This window comes from Ambystoma mexicanum, chromosome 5p, assembly GCF_040938575.1.
Source record: "Ambystoma mexicanum isolate Mex_15411 chromosome 5p, UKY_AmexF1_1, whole genome shotgun sequence".
Lineage (NCBI taxonomy): Eukaryota > Metazoa > Chordata > Amphibia > Caudata > Ambystomatidae > Ambystoma > Ambystoma mexicanum.
Window position 1 is genome coordinate 1,290,707,143 of NC_090930.1, and position 15,113 is coordinate 1,290,722,255.

Sequence of the window (15,113 nt, forward strand, 5' to 3'; positions counted from 1 at the left end):
CTAGGATTAACACTGATATTAGAGGCTCCCCTCCCAAGTTTAAAAAATTACTTCCTATGGCCTCCACATGTGTCTGCAGAGAACCAATCTGCATTAGAACCTTAACTAAGGACTCTTTAAGGAGAGCATCATAATATACATTTGCTTGGGGCAAAGCTCACAGTTCTCTGCAGGCAGATTTGCCATGTCTCACCACAAATAGGTTGTTAGATGTTTTTATAGGTGCAATTTCTGCTAGATGATGTTTCATATGATGTTTCTCGTAATGAGGGATGGGCATTTTGGGCTCTTAATTTTGGGGGTTGAAGGCCTGGGATGCAAGGGACATACTTCTCCTGCTTTGCCCATCTTTTGTCCAATATTTAAAAAAAAGATAACACCATGTTGGTTATAGTGGTCATCCTTCCATGCTGTTCTAACCGGTTTTTTTCGAAATTTAATTTAGTGTATGAATAAATAAATAAATATATATATATATGATGTGTTGAGTATGAGGGGTGGTTGGGGGGGGTGTGGGGGGGGTGGCAGGGGGGTGTTGGGTGAGGGGGGGTTGGGGGGGGACCCCCCATAGTAAATACAATTTTTATTTATTTAATTATCGAATAAATAAATAAATAAATAAATAAATAAATAAATAAATAAATAATTGGTATGTGTTGAGTATGAGGGGTGAAAGGGTGGTTGGGGGGGTGTGGGGGGGTGGCAGGCGGGTGTTGGGTGAGGGGGGTTTGGGGGGGGGACCCCCCCATAGTAAATGATCCTTTTTTAGGTTATTTATTGAATAAATAAATAAATAAATAAATAATTGGTATGTGTTGAGTATGAGGGGTGAAAGGGTGGTTGGGGGGTTTGAGGGGGGTGGCAGGGGGGTGTTGGGTGAGGTGTTGATAGTTTTAAGGGTTTATAGTTATAATGTAAAAAAAAAATGTCGACATTTTTTTTCTCGAAAAAATGACTTTTTACATTATAAGTATAGGATGTCGACATTATTATTTTCGACATTTTTTTTTCGACATTTTTGTCTGTCGACATTTTTTTTTCGACATTATGACTATAAACCGTTCTAACCTCCCACCAAAGTGGATGGAAATCTTAGTAGTATTGGAATTGCTCCCTGATTTACTTCCCATGGTGGCTAGTTTTCCTGCCTCTTCCCGAGTGGTAGAGGAGAGAGACCTTTGTTGTCATTCATTACTGCAACATTGCAGTAATGGCATATTTCGATTTTACTTCCCTTAGATCTCTTGATCAAGATTAGCATGTTCATTATGTTATCAAACATTCTCACGTTTACTTGGTTGCCCCCCTAGGCACTTAAATGGTCCCATTCCTGTGGAGTTCTATGGGACTTCACAGGAATGGGACTTTTCCGTTCCTCTGCCGCCTAGAATATCTCAGTATTACCAGGATATCAGGCAGTGGAGACAGTAAGCAGAGGTTGCCGGGAGGCCCCCGGTAGTATCCGCAGCATACCGACAACCTCATAATGAGGGCCATGACTAAATTAGGTAGGAAAATGCATAATAGAGGCATGTAATAAATATAGCAATATGACGACAAGAGTCTGGAAGGAGTAAACAGTATAAATGACAACAGAAGCCATGCTACCATCTTAGTACCTCAGTGCAGTGTGTATGACGAGTACACAAGCAAGCTGTCACTGCCATGGTCAACCTGCACCTCGTGGTTTTAGTGGCATAGTCCCTCATTCTCCAGCCCCGTGCCAAATTTGCCAAAATCAGCAAGAAGTTGTGGAATGCTGTACCGAACAGTGGATAGGGATATGCCATTTAGAAGTTGGTGGAAAAAACCTGAAGGCATTGTAGACTGTCAACCAACACTTTTACTACTCCGAGAGCAGTCACCTCCAAGAACCAAAATAAAGCAAGCAGCTTACAGAGCTTGGAAATGGTGCCAGTTGGGCACTAGTTTGGTAGTGGAGCCGCCATTTGGGCATCAACAATACAAAAAATCTGAATTCCAAATCTCGCCTACATCACCAGCAGATATCCGGTGGGTGGGGTTGTATCGGAATGGGACATTTGTTATCGTATTCAGACCACCGCCTGGCATTGTCAGCTGTGTATGCTAAATTGGATTTATGGAACCTATGAACAAAGCATGAAATGTAACTTAACGTTTGATGTTTTTGCCAGGCAATATAAAAGCCAATTTGAGACAAACAGTGAGGGGTTGATGAGGTGGGCGGGGGTCAGTAAACCCTGCAACATAAAGGGAGTGACCCACAGATGCCAGCTTTGCAGCCCAGAGTTATAGACCACATGCCCCGTGATGAAGACTTTTCTGCAAGTAGTCATGTGGATTGTCAAAAAGAAATGGTTGAATAGTTGATAAAATAGGATACTTTTTAAATCTCATTGCATCAGGGCTTTTCCCCTGGTGGGAATAATTGCTGTCTGCCTGGGTGAGCAGCCATGTTTATGCAATAAGGCCCTTTACCTTTTCACTATAGAACTTTATACATATATAGATTAATACATTACAGTATGAAGGTATTCTTATTTACCTCAAAACTATTCCAACAACATGCAAAGGTATTGCCTACTAAAATCTATGCATACTTTACAGCACTCAATATATGCAGTACAAATGCTCAGTACGGGCCCGTTATTAGCTCCTTGGTCCCCTTGGACCCGCTAAGGACGTTTGGTCTGACCAGACGTTCTGTGCGGGTCCCGCTAGGGGACCTCGTAATTACGCATCCCTTAATGAACGGTGCCGGTCCCATATCAGCACCCTTCATTGCGGGAGCGCCAAGGTGGTAATGAGGCCCTATGTGTCTACATCATGGACAATAAAAGAAACACACCTTGAGACACAGCAACCAGCGTGAGAATCGTTTTATTTACAAGATTCAACAAAAACTTTCCTTTGCAAGGTAACCAGGACTTTCCGCAATTTCCCTACAAGAGGTGCTGTGTTAACCTCTTCCAACCTGTGACCTTGCACAGAAACATCAAGAACAACAAACCTAATACAGAGTTCAGCACATGAGTATTCAAGTCTAGAGCCCACTTTCTCTCCCCTGTTTTCTCACCATATAATTTTGTGTACCTTTTCCAATGTGAGAAAATGCATACATGGACAATATGTAGGTAAGACCTACAACGAGCTGCATAAACGGATGGACCTCCATAGATACGCCATCTCGGACCACAAAATAGAAACCCAAGTGGACTGACATTTTACACAGAATGGGCACATGTTGCAGGAAATATTGATGATGATTTTAAAAACTGACCTCTCAACTTACCACACACAGAAGGACATGGGACTACAAGTAGCTTAAGATGCTTGACCTAAAAGAAAGTGGTCTGAACATAGACAATAGGTTTTGTGACACAGTATGGCCAACTTTAAGCCCTTCATCCAGCAATGCAATCACATCAACAAAGTCAACGGTCCTTTACCATCTTTCACCAACAACTAATGCACACTAGTGTTCAGGACCCATAATGTGTGAAAGCCCTGGATACCCACAATGGATATCCTGGGCACCTAAGATGGAAAGAGTGGACGCACTTGGGGTAAGATGAGCCAAGATAACAGCACACATTGGACTGTACAGAAATGGGTAACACATTTTGCATTTGTCATACTTCATGCAATGCAAGTGTTTAGTCTCTGAGAGGAAAATGAAATATTGACGCTCTTTTCGAGTTATATGTTTTTAAACCTCTCATGTCAAAATGCCTTTCAAATAATCATTATTTAAAATGACCGGGGAACATTTTAAGACTGGCTAGATAAAATGTAACAGTTACATGTGAAATGGAAGTATAAATATGTACAGCAATGAAACATGTCCAAATATATTGATTTCTTTCTCAAGCCAATTGCCATGGCAAGCTTAACTTTTTTGCTAGACTCCAGAGATATTTTCAATAGAGTGGAAGGTTTGGCATTTTGGCCATCTAAACAACTTTTGGTCACTCTGGACATGGGGGCATTACACACCAATATTCCCCAAGAAGAAGCAATACGCAGCATAGAGACCATGTTAAATAGACGCCCAATTCCCCACAACCTTCAACTGATTTTGTTCTCTGCTTGTGCAGGGTTACTGTTGGAAAAAGGTTTCTTTATGTTGAAGGATGATTATTTCTTGCAGTGGAAAGGTACAGCTATGGGCTGTACTTTTACTCCCAATTTGGCCATTATTTTTATGGCTTTGATCGAAGAACAGCTGATCCTTAATGATGCAAAACCTTTATTCCAATCAATTATTTTGTATGTAAGTCAATTTGTGGAGTGGATGAACCAGATTAATTTGAACCTACACTTCACACATGATTTCTCCCCATTGAGAATATCCTTTTTGGATTTGTCAATTTTCATAAAGAAGGTTGCCTCCAGGTAAAATTAGTAACGAAAGCTACTGAGAGAAACACCACTTTACATTTTGGTAGTCAACATCTAAAAAGTATTTTGCACAATCTACCGTAAGGCACATTTTTATGTGTGCGACTCTATTGCACAGACATTTCTAAATTCAATGCCCATGCAGATATTCTACAGACAGAATTGGTGGAACAGGGATACCCTGAAGAATTGGTTTCACACTGCAGGAAAAGGGTGAGATTTACAGATCGAGATAGTTTGCTTCTTCCTATAACCAATGCCACCTCGATGGACCGGTGGGTCTGCTCAACCTCGTTTTGCCAACATGGTAAGGCAATCCAGGGAATAATCTTAAAAAAACTGGAGAGTGTTGAGTTCAATAGGAATCAAGATGGGCACACATGTGTTTGCTTTCGTAAAATGTAATAACCTAAAACAGAAGCTTACAAAGGCATGCCGTCTACCTGTCAGAAGAGCAACCAACCTCAATGTTCATTGCATCCGAGTGATTGGACACTACCCTTGTACATTATCTTTTGAACATGAGGGAAAAATATGGCAACTATGTGCTTTGACGACCAGTAAAATTAGAATGTGGTGTATGCTGTCTCATGTCCATGTAAAAAGATCGATATTGGCAAGACATTAAAAGTCCACCTAAAAATCAGCAAACATTGTTCCAAACTCCGCACAAGGACATTAAATAACAGAGGTTGTTTATTTTCTGGAAACGGGGCACAAACTAGAGGACTTGAGGTGGTTCTGTGTGAATAAAATCCAAGAGAACACTGAGCCACAGGAAACATAAACATTGGCCTAAAAAAAACAGCTTCAACCTCAAAACATTGGAGAGAGACTCAAACTCCATGGAAGAATGGTAGTTTAGAACATAATTTTCTACAACAACAACTTTGTTGAGTGTAGCCAAAATTGTTCTGTTTGGCAGCCCAGTTGAGTGGTCTTTTCCAAACAATCAATATTCTCTGGTTCAATGGGAGTATAGAGTGCCCTTGTCCACTCAACAAGTTCCTCCTGGATGTTCCCTGGTGAATGATAAAATGGCTGATATTGCAATAGGGGCAGATGGGACTTAGGCATTAGAACATTCCTTTTCATCGCAACCATAAATCGTAGTACATAGATTGTTACATGGATATATGAGACATTGGTAATAACAATATGCAGCATCGGTAATGAGCAATGGTTTGCGTCTTGCATGTGCATCACCCCAGTAGCACATAACGTTTTACAATTATGTACATTAATATATGAAGCACCAGTAACAATATTATTCATTTTTTAAGATGAACATTAGCCTTGTGAATGCAAATCATCACGGTAGTATAACATGGTTCAATACCATGTACATTAATGTATGTTGTGGATTGTGTACACCAACATGGCCGCCACAATAACTGTATCCAAACAGTGGATTTCTTCACAAGTATCCGCTTTTTGTTTTCATATGACAGAGAGACGTGATGATGCGACTCATTACCAGGTCATATGATCCACACGTCCATGTGAGATGATTGTCTAAAAATATAGACTAGATACAGCAAACACAGTTAGAACCGGGAGGCAGGAAGAACCGTTGGAGTGATATGGGCCACCCATAGCACTGGGTGATTGGCTTTCATGAATTGAAAAAAGTCTTGCAGTATAAATTTGTGCCGCCATCGAACAGCTGAAATGTTGTTATTGTTGACGCCATTGAGCCACCATTGAACAGCTGTAATTTTGTTGCCAAATTACAAGTGTTTTTTACCCACTGAATATCCAGGACCGCCATACTGTAATTCTGTTGTCTAGATCACGAGCGATTGAACTCATTAAATATTGAGTATCACCATGCATGACTCCTGTGGGCATGTCCATTACCGTAATTCTGTTGTCTAGATTACAACGAGCGCTTACACTCAATGAATGATGCACGCTGTGGTCTATGGCTGTGCCGCTAGGTATCAATTGAAACTGCACGGCCTGTAACATAATGAGTGCTTATGCTCTTTGAGTGGGCCACAACAAGTCAATTAATAAATATAATTTACATTTATTAAGTCAACTCAATAAACAACAAGATCCCTTTATTTGTACAGAAATGTGACATGGAACGTCTATAAATGCCCCTTTGTGATCCAACACTGGTTTCACTGCTTGGCTATTCAATTTGAGCCAGGAATAGCAGTCATGGCTGCCGTGTAAATTGAAAACACATATTTCAGGAATTCAGAATTAATGGTGATACTACAATTATAAATACCACTCATTAATACATTGTGAAGGGCCAATGGTGGTGCTTTCTGTCTAGGTGGCATTAGATCTACTGCCTAAGTCATATATCCACAATTGAAAACAGAAGCCCCCCATGACATGTAATTACTATTTTCTTCAACATCTTTCAACAAATAGGCCTGGTGAGCTTACAAAATGGGATGTGATGTCAGGTCAACTGTTAGCTGTGTGATTGCTCTGTGGGGCACTGCATGTTTTTTGTGGCACCTTAGGTTTTCTAAGGCACTCATGTAATGCACCTGATGTTCCTGAGCACATGGATTAAGGATGATAAATGGTATCCATGTGGTATACATGTTTGTAGTAAATATGCTTTATGCAGGATTATGATCTATTTTATATATTAATGTTTTAGGAACATTGTGTGTTCCCTGGTGTAGACTTGGCTAAATTGCCGTCAATACATCGAAACTGGTAGGTCTTGTTCGAAAAGCCTGGAAATGGAATCATGAAAATTAACTAATATCTATTCCAGGGAGGGAAGAACATTTTTTTATTAATTGCAATGGTTTTCAAAAATACTTTTTATGTGTGTGAATGAGATGAATGAATGCAGATATGGATATGCTTCTTCAGATTGAGGCATTATGCCCAGTGGGGATCTAAGAGATAATTAGTTGTGATTTTCTTGCATTAAATTGTTGTTCTTTGATTTATTCAACATTTTTATAAACATTAATTAAATACCTTTTCACTTTTTGTAAATTGCATCATCTGGATTCTTTCTTTCTGTTAAAAATGTTTTGTATTTCCCCAATCCAGAGAGTGGGGTTGCCTGCTCTTCAGTTCATCAGCAATGAAACTTTAGCATAGTCAATGAAATCATTGAAATCACTACAATGTCATAACAATACAGAGCTGCAACACACATGTTTAGCTTCTGTGCGAGGAAAATGCAACTTGGCTCCTCTGTCCTTACTTAACTATTATATGTGAAAAGGACTTTTAAAATGAGGTTTTCAGCTACAAATGCATTCTGTTTTCAAACCTTTATGTGTTCCCTGCTTCCAGGAGCTTTTATGATCTTTGAGATAAGACATCAATTCCAAACCCACATTCCACACATACTGTTCTTCAGCCAAAGAAGTTTAAAATGCTTATGTTCTTTATTTTGAAGGAGCCTGTGGGACTTTGAAAACAAATGCTTTATTCCATCTCAACTTAGGATCTTCAGTTAGTGTACTAAACAGTATAAAAACGTACATGATTACAGTTGTGATGATGCATATTAGTGTGCTCACAATATTCTTCGATATCGGCCCTCTCAATACATGCTCATATGTTTCTTCTTTATGTGTTCATTGAAAAAAGGAACATCAATCTTGTACCTTTGTATTTGCTGTCAGAGTAGATGATTGGCCATTGTTATCTGAAGTGTGGTTCTCTCGCTATCTTTTCTTCTCTTCCTGATACTTCTTTACTTTTCTCTTTTCATTGCTTTCTGATTATGATACTTTGATTTTCTTGACCAGGACACATCTTAATGCATTTCCACTGGATCCTATGCCCTCTGCTCTGATTTCTTCAGTTTATCCATCTCTGATTCCCTATATGTAGTCTTTGAATAATTGCTTACTTGTATCAGCTTATTTTCCTTCTTCTTTTAAACATGCAGTCATCATTGCAATGTTAAGAAACCTTCCCTAGGTGCTGTTCTTCCATCCAATTTCCAACCCATTTATTTGCTTCCTTTTCTATCTAAACTACTTGAGGGAGTTGTATATACCCAAGTGTCTTCTTTTCTTCATCTTCATTCTTTTTTACCTCCTCTGCAATCTTTCTTCTCTTTCAACTCTTGGATTATCTGGGTCTGTGCACAAATGGTTTGATTCCTATTTCTCTAAATGCACTTACTGAATGTCTTGGGCTGGTCAGTGTTCCTTATCTTATGCATTTATCTATGGGGTACCTCAAGGTTCTGTTCTAGGTCCCTTCTTTTTTCTCTATATACTATTCCTTTGTCTGATCTTATTTATTAATTTAACCTCGTTTGTCACTTCTATGCTGATGATTCACAAATCTTTTATTTTTCCTCATGTTCTCCTACTATTCATGACACAGACTCTTCTTGTTTACTTGCTGTTAGGTCATGGATGTCCTCATGGTTTTTTCATCTTATTCCCTCCAAATCATATTAACTTTTCTTTCCTTCTTCCTCTCCTTCCCATGCCTCCTCCCCTTCTGGTATTGTATTTCCTCCATCTCTTCTTCCTTTCTCTCCCAATGCTCAGAATCTCATTGTCATTTTTTACTGCTCTCTCTTTTTCTCTCTGCATAAGTCTAACACTGCTCACTCTGCACACTTTCATCTTTATATTCTCCAGCGTGTTCATTCGCTTCTATGATTTAATGCTACCAAACTCCTTATTTACTCTCTTGTTTTTTCTCTCAATTAAACTATTGCTCAGCTCTCTTATTAGATCTCTCCAAGTATCCCCCTAGCCCTCTACGTTATGTTTATGATTCTGTCATTCGTCTTCTTTTCCAGCTCCCTTTCATTCTCCTATTCCTATTTCCATTTGCTCAGCATCATTACTTTCTTTTGATCTCAATCTTATCTTTCACTTTCTTTGCTTTGTCTAGAAAGCTTTTTATGACCTTGCTCCTTCTGATCTGTGTTCTCTTGTCTCTTTCTATTCTCCTCCTCATTGTTTACGTTCTCAAGTCCTATTTCTTCTTGTTCCCAAACCACCTGTGCTTCTTCCCGATTTCATTCCTTCTCACTTCCTGTACCGAAGCATTAGAATGCTCTTGCTCTTTCTATTCATGTATCTCATTCCTATCATATTTTTCGTTCCCAATTAAAAAACCCATCTTCTTTCTGTTTCTTCTTATGAGTTTTGATGATTGTTGCCCATTTTGCTTCATTTTTGTTTTTCCGTTGTATTTAAAATTGTTCGTCAAGCGTTTTGGCGAATGCGCTAAATACATAAAATAAAATATAAAATACAAAAAGGCATGGCACTGCAAATTATTAGCTTCAGATAACATTTTAGATTTCCAAAAAGCTACGTTTCTCGGTCAGTGTGACTTCATAGATCTCTCTTGCCACAGTAAATATTGGGACATACAAGTGTGTGACATAATTAGTACATTTACTAATTTGACACTTTTAAATCACAAATGGTCCCACTGTGGCCCCTTGATAAAGTGGTACAGAAATGTTGCACCACGGTGAAGGCAATTAGCACCAGGGGAAAAAATCAGCCAGTGCAAAATCGTATTCTTTTAAGGCATTTCTGCACCGGGACAGTGATTGTTTTCCGCCTGGTGCTTTGACCTGGTGTAAAATGCATAGAAAGACTGTGGGCCATACTACAGAAACGCTGCACCAGCTCAAGTGTAATTAGCTCAAGGGCAAACATTCCTCTATTGTAAAAAACAGTCTTCCGATGCTTTTAGGTACATGGACTCATTCTACACTAGTGCTAGGATTCGAGCAAACGTTGCCCTGGGGACAAAATGATTCAGAAGAATGTATTTCTTGCACTAGGCCTCTTCTTGCCCTAGTGTTAATTGGAGCTGCACCAATGCAAGGTTTCTGCAATACCATACCATAGGTTTTGCTGTAGTGCACGTTTTGCCCTAGTGCTAATTAGAATTATTTAGATGCAAAGTGCCTGTAACACCGTCCCATGGTGTCTCTCTTCTTGATAAGTGGTGATAAATGACTGAAAAGCCTCGGATATCCTTCACAATTATTGGTCTATGCGCTCGACTTGTGTAAATGCAGTATTTGAGCAGCACAGTTGAACCGAGCAAAAAGCCAGAAAACTAATTTCGTCCAGGGCCAGAAGCTAGATTTGTACTGATTTGCTGGCATCTCATACCCCCTGACACAAATGAACTCAAACCCCTATTTAAATTTCCCATCCTGCGTTTGCTATTAAGTCATTTTGCCATGAAAATGTGTATGTCTCCCAGAGATTACAGGAAGAAAACCGTTTAAAGGGCAAACAAGCAGCACTTCGGAAAATGAAGACAATAGAAAGTGGGGAAATGTATCTGAAATATCTTCAGAAATAATTTAACTCTCGTGTCAGCACTGACTGACAGCTCTAATGCATTTCTACATTTTATGCAGACTTACAATCCGCATGCATTTGCTTTCCACTGCTGAGCAGACTGCAACATCTATTGTCAAATGCATAAAACGGCATTAGAAATGCAAACTTAATGTAGCCAATGGTAATGTATTATTTAAAACTTATGAGCCCGAATAAGAACCTATTTTCTCCAAATTGAAATTTATAGTTTCATTTTAGAGGGCTAACTTGAATACTGATGGGCCATTTGGCATCCAGATATAAAATGGCAATCGAAAACAAAGCAAGTAGCTACCAGGCGCAATGCAGCTATTATGGTAATGTATGGAGAAATGACAAACACACATCTTTTTCCTGGATTGATAGCCAGAAGAACGCTCTACATCTTGTGCAAGAGACATTTAAAAGTCTTGCATGTAAAGCATTTTACTTTCGCTGTGATACTGAAGTGTCAAGGCCTAAACGCCCAAGGCATGGTATTGGCCAAGGCAAATGAGCTACAGCCCTGCTCAGTGTCAAAGGCTCAACCTCTTCAACGTGCTCTGATTTAGAAATCTGCACCTTCGTTAGCTCTCATTCATTTAAGATTGCCTTAATAAACAAAGTTATGATGTAAATTAATTTTAGCAAATCAAAGCCTCATCTTAAATGAAATTTCATCCAAATATACTTACCACACCCACCTATTAGGTGCCGAAAAAAACAGGGCTGTGATACCGCTTTCAGGCAGAACGAGAAATGTACAAACCCTAGATCTGAGTTTAAAACCTTTGTAAATTAAAAATGGGCATTCTTTTAATACTTACCAAAACTGTCATTTTAAAACTCATAGGGCCTGATTCATGGAATTATTTGCGCCGAAAAACAGGGATTTGTGCGCCATTCTGCCTGCCAATCCCTGTTTATCAAATGGGGATTTGCGGGCAGAATGGCGCACAAATCCCTGTTTTTCAGCGCAAATAATTCCATTAATCAGCCTGAAAATGTTTTCCATGGTGCATAGTCACTTTGCGCTGCAAAGGTACGTTTTGCACCGCCCAAAATAGATTGACACGATTTACAAATCGAACTTTGCGCAGGCCCTTCCTACTTTGTACTCTGAAAGAGTGCAAAGTATAAGACACATAGGGCAGCACATGCAAAGGGCCAGTGCAAAGTAGAAAATAGGAGATGGAACATGTCAAATCCTCATTAAATGAGGAAAATGAAGAACCTGTGTGTGGGGAGGGATGCACCCTACAAACAACCAACACGCTCCCATCGGCACTAAGCAGATCCTATAACAGAATATATTGCACAATCTGTCAGACTCCTAAGGAAACCCATCCTACTGACACCCGTAACTTGTCGCAAAGCACAACGTGCAATGTAAGGCCATGCATAAAAAGTGCTATGCAATCCCAACTAATTTAGGATTGCCATAATGCTGGATCCTGCACTTTTAGCTCTGATCCTAATGCATGAAAGGAGTAGGAGGGCCTATGGCTTAATTTGACTCAACATGGGAAACATCACTGGGCCCTGACACAGAAAGGACTGATAGATTGATGGGTCATTCACAATTCTGTGGGTGGTGGTGCATGGCTGTTCTTTGTTGGTGGTTATTTCTGATGATGAACAAGACTCCTCCATACTAACTAGTTATGTGACCCTCAGTGGTCATTGTTCAACTTCCTAGAGGGACAAGTGGCATTCACCACACAAGATCAAACAATAACAGGTATGTGATTCCCATAGATGTCTGGGACTGCATGCTGGCTACACTGAATGGCTCACTGTGTGTCTATTCTTCACCAGCACTCTTTGCCGCACGGGCACTCCTGTCTCTGACCTGTTAGTGGGCGAGTGTTGGTGGGGAACACCGCAGCCAAAAGGGAAGTCCTGAGTGGGTGCAGCCATGAGCAGAGGGAAACGTCACTGTACTCAAAGGATGTCTCCCCAGGTGGAGCGAGGCCTGGCATGCTGGGTAAGCCATGAGCCATGGCACAGCTGGGCTTACTCAATAGTTGGACGTCGAGGAGCCGCCATCCCAGCATCATGGATGAGCGATGGCCAAGCTTACCAGCACAGTGGGCAACTTTCCCTTGTGTCCAGCTACATGGAGCTTTGCCCTGTGCATCCAGGCTGAAATTTGAAGACTCTAGCCATTCCACCCAAACCCTTGTTGCCTCGTACAGCCCTCCTCTCTGTCCTTGGAAAAAGGAAGCAGGATGTCATGGTCAGGGGATGAGTGGATCGACCAGGTGGGCCCATGGCGGAGCGACCGCCCTCTGTCGCTGTGGGAAGTCCTGTCATGCTGCCACAGAAAACGGAAGGTGGGCTTCCCAGGCAGAGTGCCTGGAACCCATTGTTTAAAACCCTGATTGTCTTTGCCAACTCGCCAGTGGGGAAGTTAAATGGCTAGCTGATCTGTCTTGCCACCGGGGCATGACTGCCAGGTTTGTGTTCTCTTTCTATTCTCCTTAAAGTTGTATGTCACTCTTGCTGGTGGATCGCTCGGCTCACGAGTTGATGAATAACACAGCTAGACGAGAGAATTGATCATTGACTTTTCAAACGCACCTTGTGGCCCCGGGTTTCACCCGTGGCTATAACTATCTGAGGGTCGCTTGAACATCAATCTCCCCAGGAGCCATCCCCGGGAGCAACTGCGGCTGTTGCAGGCATCACATTCCATTCATCCACCTACGGTCATACCCCGATCAAAACCATCACAGGATCCTTTGAACTGTCGGAAAGGATCATTGCCAGCACATCCTGGCCTCCCTGTTTCCCCTTCGTGGGGTCCAGAGGGCCAAGTGCCCAGAATTACCCACTAATGGTGTTGAGGGTAGGCTTAACACCCAAATCACCTTTCCCTACCCAAGGGCAGCTGACCATGCTGTGTGTATCTGTCCGTGGTGTCAGACCTCGCAACCATGTCCGTCAGGCAACCTCTCTCCAGGTGGGCTTTGGTGCAGGTTAGGACAGTGCACACATGACTGCACCAGAGTCATGGGGCTGGGAACTCCCCAACAACCCTGCGCTTGAGGCTGACCACCCAGGCTTACGTTTCTCCAACTATGACCTCAGATCTGAAATGGTGACCCGCTGAATGTACGCATCACACTAAGCAGAGGAAAAAGAACTAACCAGAGTTCCCTCAGTAACGTCAAGTGAAGAGGGAAGAGCCCAGCCCATTCCCCATAAAGCGGCCGGCGGATCGACCAGGTGGGCAAATGGTGGAGCGACCGCCCTCTGTCACTGTGGGAAGCCCAGTCATGCTGCCACAGAAAATGGAAGGCGGGCTTTCCAGGCAGAGCACCTGGAACCCATTTCTTTAAAACACTGATGGTCTTGGCCAACTCCCCAGTGGGGAAGTTAAACGCCTTGCTGGTCTGTCTCGCCACCGGGGCATGACTGGGCATGACGGGCGGCGCTGCCTCCCCAGCCTCTCCTGCACTACCAGGTTTGTGTTCTCTTTCTATTCTTCTTAAAGTTGTCTGTGACTCTTGCCGGTGGATCACTCAGCTCACGAGTTGATGAAGAACACAGTTAGCTGAGAGAATTAGTGTGAACAGCAGGACAAATTGATCATCGACTTTTCAAACACACCTTGCGGCCCTGGGTTTCACCCATGGCTATAACTATCTGAGGGTCACTTGAACATCAATCTCCCCAGGAGCCATCCCCCGGGAGAAACTGGGGCTGTTGCAGGCATCACATTCCATTCATCCACCTAAGGTCATACCCCAATCAAAACCATCACAGGATCCATTGAACTGTCGGAAAGGATTATTGCCAGCACATCCTGGCCTCCCTATTTCCCCTTCGTGGGGTCCGGAGGGCCAAGTGCTCAGCATGCGCCACTAATGGTGTTGGGGTATACTTAGAACCCAAATCACCTATCCCTACCCAAGGGCAGCTGACCATGCCGTGTGCAGCTGTCTGTGGTGTCAGAACTTGCAACAATGTCGGTCAGGCAACATCTCTCCAGGTGGGCTTTGGTGCAGTTCAGAACAGTGCACACATGACCGCACTGGACTCATGGGGCTGGGAACCCCCCAACAGCCCTGGGCTTGAGACTGGCCACCCAGGATTTGGGTCCCCAACTACGACCTCAGATCAGACATGGTGACCCGCTGAATATAAGCATCTCACTAAGCAGAGGAAAAGGAACTAACTAGAGTTCCCTCAGTAACGGCAAGTGAATAGGGAAGAGCCCAGCCAATTCCGCATCCAGCGGCCAGCACAGGAAATGTGGCGTACAGATGACCGGCTCCCTAGCATCACTCAGGGGGCCCAAATCCTTTTGATCAAGGACCACCTTGCAGATGGTGTTAGGCTGGTCGCGGCCCTCAGTGCACTGGGAATGGGCCTTCTCAGAGTCGGGTTGCTTGGGCATGCAGACCAAAGCTGTTGGTAGACTCC

At 42.2% G+C, this 15,113-nt stretch overlaps 1 pseudogene; it reads left to right on the plus strand.

The window, feature by feature from the left end:
• Nucleotides 1–14,189: 14,189 nt before the first annotated feature.
• LOC138481936 (5.8S ribosomal RNA) lies at nt 14,190–14,343 on the plus strand (annotated as a pseudogene).
• The last annotated feature ends 770 nt before the right edge of the window (nt 14,344–15,113 follow it).